Below are 6,806 nucleotides of genomic sequence, written 5' to 3' on the forward strand. Positions count from 1 at the left end.
AGGGAGGTTTGAGACCCAGACACCCTGAGAGACGAAGGCCATCTGAAGACACAGGCAGAGGCTGGCAGACCTAAGTCGAAGAATGACGAGGATTATTTGCCGGCGGCAGAAGCTAGGAGAGAGGCGTGGAACAAATTCTCCCCCAGAACCAACACTGCTAATACCTTGATTTTGGACTTGTGGGTCCCAGGACTGTGAGGGAATAAATCTCTGTTGCTTTAAGCCGCCCACGTTGTGGTCATTTGTTACCGCAGCCTGGGGAAACGCGCACCAAGGGCATGTGAGAATCCCTGGGAAACAACGGCTCAGGCAAAGACACTGAAACGAAAAGCACCGAGGTCTGAGGGAGTCTATTTTGGTGAGGCTGAAACATAGGGACCCTGAAAGGGAACGGGCTGTTTAAGACGGGGGTCATCTTATGGAGGGCTTTCAATGTCAGGCTTGGAAACTTAGGTTTTATTTGGTGAGCCACCAGGAACTGGGTGAGAGTTGAATATATACAAAATTAAGGTGTCCCTGAGCTGGCAGGAGGTGATATGGGCCTGAATGAGGGCAAGGGCAGCGGGGATGAAGAGAAGGGACAGAGGGACAGTTATCTATTAGGAATCTGAGACGTGGCAAGCGATGGATTCTCAATCTGACTTGCTAAATCGCTTGATTCACATTTTACCTGCTATTGTTTATGTGTCTTTGTCTTCTGGGCTGCATAACGCCCACACTTTGATTGAGCTACCTTAAGTCTTCTGGCTGCCCATCAAGTTGGATTATTAACTTGCTTGGGCTTCCTGGCAGCCAGGCTGTGTTCTACACGGAGGACTTTCCTTTATTAATCTTTAGGAGCGTTGCTTTTGCCTTCTCTGCTCCCGTTCCTCCTGCGTGAGCTAAACCTTTGGAGGCTGTTTCAGTACCCCCAGTCATCTCTTCTTGGCTCCTGTCCTGCCTGCGCTGGGGGCAGGGGGCAGGGTTTCAGGGCTGCTGGGCTGGCCTCACTCCAGCGTCCTGTTACAGATCCTATCTTGTCATTCGATGCCAAAGTGTGATGGAGAGGCAGCCTTGATGAAGCTGTGACATCTGGAAGAGACGCAAATCTTAGAGCCATGTCAGATGTGGCCCATTACCAATGCCCCGGAGACCTTTAATGTGGTCTGAGGCTTCAAGCCTCATTAGCATCACGATCCTTTGGTTGGTTTCTCGGAAGTCACACCAACTCTCTGGATCTGGCTTTATAACCCAAGACCAATGGAAGGAAAGAGGAGGAACCAGTGTTCACCCAGGGCTTAGGCAATGCCAGTTATCCTGCGAGGTGTTTGCCTGTGACATAGGCCCTATGTCATCTCATTTCATCTTCATGTCAGAACAGTGAGGCAGGTGCTGTTACTCTCATTTTACAGATGAGGAAATTGAATCTCAAAACAATGAGGTCATACGGTGAGGAATGCTTCCAGGATTCAACCTTGGGATTTTCCCAGATTCCATACCACCTCCTACAAAGGAGATTTTGAAAATTATTATTGACTAGGAGCCCACTTGCAGGAAGATTCCTGCAAGTGGCCGCTGCCGCCCGCCCCGCCCCACCCGCACTTTTCCTCTGGCAGCCACCTTGCTTTCCGCTTTTCCTCCCTTTTCCTTCTAAGTTGTCTTCAGTCTTCACTCCTCCCTCCCTCAGCGTATGTAAATTAACTGCCATCTTTGTTGGGTAATTTGCATACTCGCCCTGATTGGCTGGTGGGCTTGGCTTGGGCATAGCGAAGGTGTGGTCAATTTGCATATTACTCTTTTATTAGGTAGGATTTCAGAGAGGAAGGGAGAGGGATAGATAGAAACATCAATGATGAGAATCATTGATCAGCTGCCTCCTGCACCCCCATTACTGGGGATCGAGCCCACAACCCAGGCATGTGCCCTGACTGGGAATCAAACCGGTGACCTCGTGGTTTAAAGGTTGATGCTCAACCATGGAGCTACACTGGCTAGGCATCAGAGATTTTTTTTTTTTTCCAGTACTACCAAGGTGGAAGAATTCCGTTTTTGGCATATGTGCAGGATTTGCCTAGTGCGTGCTGGCTTTTTACTTTGTGTCATGATTTTGTATGAACATTTCTTCTCTGGTTCCTGCTAGAGCCCAGGCACTGACCTAGGACTTCCTGGGCATCAGCTTCAAGAATGTTTGAGGACTTTTCAGACTGATGAACGCGTGCTGTTTCCCAAAAGAACAAAGTGTGTTTTAGCGTCAGGTTGCAATTTGCAGTTTCTGGTGGCATCTCTAGGTTTGGTTGCACTGAAAGAGTGACTACAATGGGTCCTCTAATGTGGCCTTGATCACTACATTGGTTTGGGGAAAGGCAATGGCTTTGATACAGAATCCTGGGTGGCACTGTCTGCAAAACTCATGAGGTTAGGGCTTCGTTCACATTCTCTAGTTTCCTCCCGCAGGCCAATATCCCCAGGACCCCACGCCCACTGCCCTACCAGCCTTTGTTCATGCTGCTTTTGTCCCACCTTCCTCCTGCTCAACCCCTGAATGCACATCTCCCCTCTTTCTGCACTTCCAATCCTGAACTTTGTTCATGGCTCAGCCCCAGCTCACTCCCTTCATGAAGCCTCTCCTGACTGGCTTTCCTTTTCAGGGTTCCTGCAGCCAATAGCTTACCGGAGTTCTTCCCCAGCTCTCTCTCTCGGACTCTGGGTCTGTGCATTCTCTCTTTGTCTGCGTCCTCTTAGAGTAAGGACTGTGGCCTTCCTTTTGGCCCTGTGGTGCCTGGCAGAGTGCTGGGCCTACCAGAAGGGCGTTCATTTTTTATTGAGTCTGTAAATTGCAGATACACATCTGGAACACAGATCACGTTGCAAAATCTGCATTCCCCACTGTGTTTAGAATAAAGTACAAATTCCTGAACATGGAATTTAAAAAAAAAGAAAAGTTAACACAACAACAAATAATAAAACCTCTCCGTCTACAGTTTCCAAACTACACTTCCAGGCTCTGAAAAAGCACTAAGTTATCGGAACTCCTACATTCCATCATTTGGAATATCTCTTCCGGCTTCCCTGCCCCTGGAAGGCCTTCAGATGCAGCCTTCTGCATGCAGCCCTCCCTGATCTCACAAGAAACAGCTAAGACAGTGTTTCTTCTGCGTACCCATACCATGTCATGTTTGCCCAGTTTGGCCAACATTTCATTGAAACTTGTCCTGTATTTCATTGTTGACACTCCCTTCCGGATTACCGACTCCTGTTGAGTCACCTTTGTGTCCAGTTAGTGCCTAACGTGGGATAGGCCGCCTTTCACAAACACTTGCTCTGCTCAGTCATTCCCATCTGATATGATTCAGCAGCAGCTCTAATGCTTTTTGGCAACAGCTTGCTTGCCAAGGAGCTAAAAGGGGGAGGGCTAAGAGGCAGTGTGCCTGCTCCTTCCTTAGCCCCACCCCCCTGCCCACGGGTAGAGTTCTCAGGTCTCTGTCTCTGGATGCGTAGCTGGCCTCCTTGAGCAACCCAACCTCATTTTGCCGGAGAGTATGAAATAGAAATCGTTCCCAACTCAAATGCTCACATCGCATCACAGGCAGGCCAGGGCCCCTGTGTCTTATGAATCAGCAGGCATTAAACCAAGCTCATCTCTAAAGCCCACAAAGCAGCAAACTCATTATCGCAGAGCAGGGGATAATGAGTATTAGGCCAAGGACAGAGCAGCCTGGGCTGTGGCGGGGACTGCTCTTTCCAGGGATGGTGCAGTGAGCCATTCCCCTTTAATTGCTCACGACTTACATACTACTCACTGACAGTGTGAACCAGAGACACCCACTGGACATCATTAGTCGCGTGGGCCAGATGTCAGCCACTAGGTGTTTCTAACTTCCCCAGCTTGCTGAGCTCATCTGGCCCTTTATGATTTAGTAAAAAGTGCCTCAAATCTCTGTCCCTCATAAGTAGGCCAGATACTTTCCCAATAGCGCTGAGAACTCCTGCCGGCATGAACGGAAGGAGCCTGTATTCCCTCTGCCACCGTTTCTGCTTCCACTGCTTTCTTCGTCTCCACTTTGTGTTCCGCTTCCTGCATGCCCTGTGCCACCATTCACCCATTCACGGCTGTGTGCGTGCTGCAGATTTCCTAAAGACTGGGGCAATGGAGTGTGTGTGTGTGTGTGTGTGTGTGTGTGTGTGTGTGTGTGTGTTATGGTGTGTCCTGGGGCTGTTATAACTAAGTAGCACAGAGTGGCTTGAAGAACAGAAGGTTATTTTCCCACAGCTCTAGAAGCTAGAAGTCTGAGATCAAGGTGTTGGTGGGGCTGTGCTTCCTTGGAAGGCACTAAGACAGGACCTGTTCCAGACCTTTCTCCTGGCTTCTGCTAGTTCCTTGGCTTGTGGCAGCATAGCTCCATTCTTTGCACTGCGTTCTCTCTCTCTCTCTCTCTCTCTCTCTCTCTCTCTCTCTCTCTCTCTGTGTGTGTGTGTGTCTGTGTCCAAATTTCCTCTTTTTATAAGGACACTGTTATATTGGATTAGGGGTCCATCCTTCTCCAGTATGACCTTGTCTTAATTACAACTACAACAGCCCTTTTTTCCAAATAAGGCCACGTTCTGAAGTATGGGGCGTATTGGGACATCAACATATGTATTTGGGGGGGAGGGTTGCAGGTCAGCCCATAACAAGTGGGTATGTGTGTTAGTGTTAGGGATGTCACATTAAAGCATAGAAGGTCAAAACACTTGCAACGGAATATTTAAGCGTCTCATTTCAAAGTCCCTCAGCCATTCCATCCCCAGGGGAACTTCCTGGGGTTGTCTCTTCCTCAGCCTCCAGCCATGTTGTTGAGCCTCCTGTCCCTCTTCCTTACCTCTCCCTAACTCCTCCCGGTTCCTTCAGTGACAACTCCAACAATTACTGCACATTTCCAACGCAAAACAGTTTAGCTATTTCCCTTTCTCCACAAACCATCCGAACTTGGCCTAGAGAGCCATTCTAATAACTAAAACATCCTTTTAAGATATTTCTAACAAAGGCAGTCTCTGCCTGAGGAGGAATTCTGTGATTGCTCTGATAGGAACAATTTGTTTTCTTCCTTTATCAGCAAATAAAATGAAATTATTGCCCTTCCAGTTTGGCTCAGTGGATAGAGTGTCGGCCTGCGGACTGAAGGGTCCCGGGTTTGATTCCGGTCAAGGGCACATGCCGGGATTGTGGGGCTTGATCCCCAGTGGGGGGTGTGCAGAAGGCAGCTGGTCAATAATTCTCTCTCATCATTGATGTTAGTATTTCTCTCTCCCACTCCCTTCCTCTCTGAAATCAATACAAATATATTTTAGAAAATAAATAAGTAAAATAAAATGAAATTATTTATTGGTCTAAATATTTTAGGGAACTAGCTTCTGTTTATTTCTAGGGGGATTGAAAAAAATAATGCCTCCTGCACCAATGAGAAAAATAACAGAAATGATAGTGAGCATAGGTTGTGCCTTATAGACCAGGGATGGACAACTTATTGCATCACCTTTCCTGGGAGACATACACATAAATATGGTACTCTTTCCTTCTGGGCAAGGCCATGGCTTCAGAACCCTTCTCTACAGAGTTGATTCATGTTGTTGCTGAGTCTGATAGATTTGACATGAGAGATGAAGCTAATTGGCCACCACTGATCCAGACATTCTCTGGAGGGAGTTTTATGCCTCTGGTGCTTACTTCTACTTCTGTTCATTAACAGTGGCCAGTTTGGGAAACTTGAATAGAGGGTACAGGATATAATTTCTGTATTAGTCAGCACAAACTGGGTTAAACTGTGGTAACAAATGACCCCCTCCTGTTGGCATTTCTTGCTCATGCTATGCGTCCTTTAAGGATCATCTGAAGCTCTGCTCTGTGTCACCTTTACCCAGGGAGTCAGGCGGACGGAGCAGCATGTAGAACAAGGAGACAGGTCATGGTGAACCATGCAGTGGCTCTTAGAGCTTCTGCTTGTAACTCATGTCTCTTCCACTCACATTTCATTGGCCAAGACTAACGTCAAGGAGGTGGACAAGTATAATCCTCCTTTAGGGATGGGCAGCAAAAACACTAATTCAGTTTACATCAGATACCTACTTTTTTATTGTTCTTAAATGTCTCAGAAATGGAGTGAAAGAAAATGGAGACCTTTTCTATTTATATGTTGTAATGGCTATTTTTTATTCTTTTTACTTTATATGGTAGAAATCTTATTATGGAGTTTAAAGAATAGAAATACACATTTGATGTGATTAACATAGGACCTTTATTATATTCAAAGTCTTTCTGCAGCTGAGATGTAATTGGTTTTAAGAGAGGCTGCTTACTGTTCAAATGAGGTTTATTAATGCAGATGAAGATAATAATCTTAGTGGTTAAATCTGGACTCTATCCAACACAATAGTGTTGTCTTTTATTCACCTTTATAGCAGAATGAGGTAAGCCTAACAGTATTAACTTCATGAACCATACTCCCTTTAACCTTTAAAAATATGTTCTACTCTTATACATGCTTTTAATAGAAAAATAACCTTTTCATATTGAAATACATTAAAGCAGATATAAAAATAATGATCACATGCTGTGATAATTATTCACTTCATCCTGTTAATGTTAAGAGTTTCAGCATGTGACAAAGCAGAGTTGCTAAAAGATTTTGGAAGAATACTAGTTTAGAAGAATGTTAATAGATGTTCCACTGCAAAGGCTTAGTAATTCCAGGATTCAGAAAGTGCTCTATTAAACACAGTACAGGCCTCTGTGATACAAGATGTCTCAGAATCTTAAGGATGCATTATTAGCGCACGAGCCATTTATCTGG

Source organism: Cnephaeus nilssonii (assembly GCF_951640355.1).
Source record: "Cnephaeus nilssonii genome assembly, chromosome: 4".
NCBI lineage: Eukaryota > Metazoa > Chordata > Mammalia > Chiroptera > Vespertilionidae > Cnephaeus > Cnephaeus nilssonii.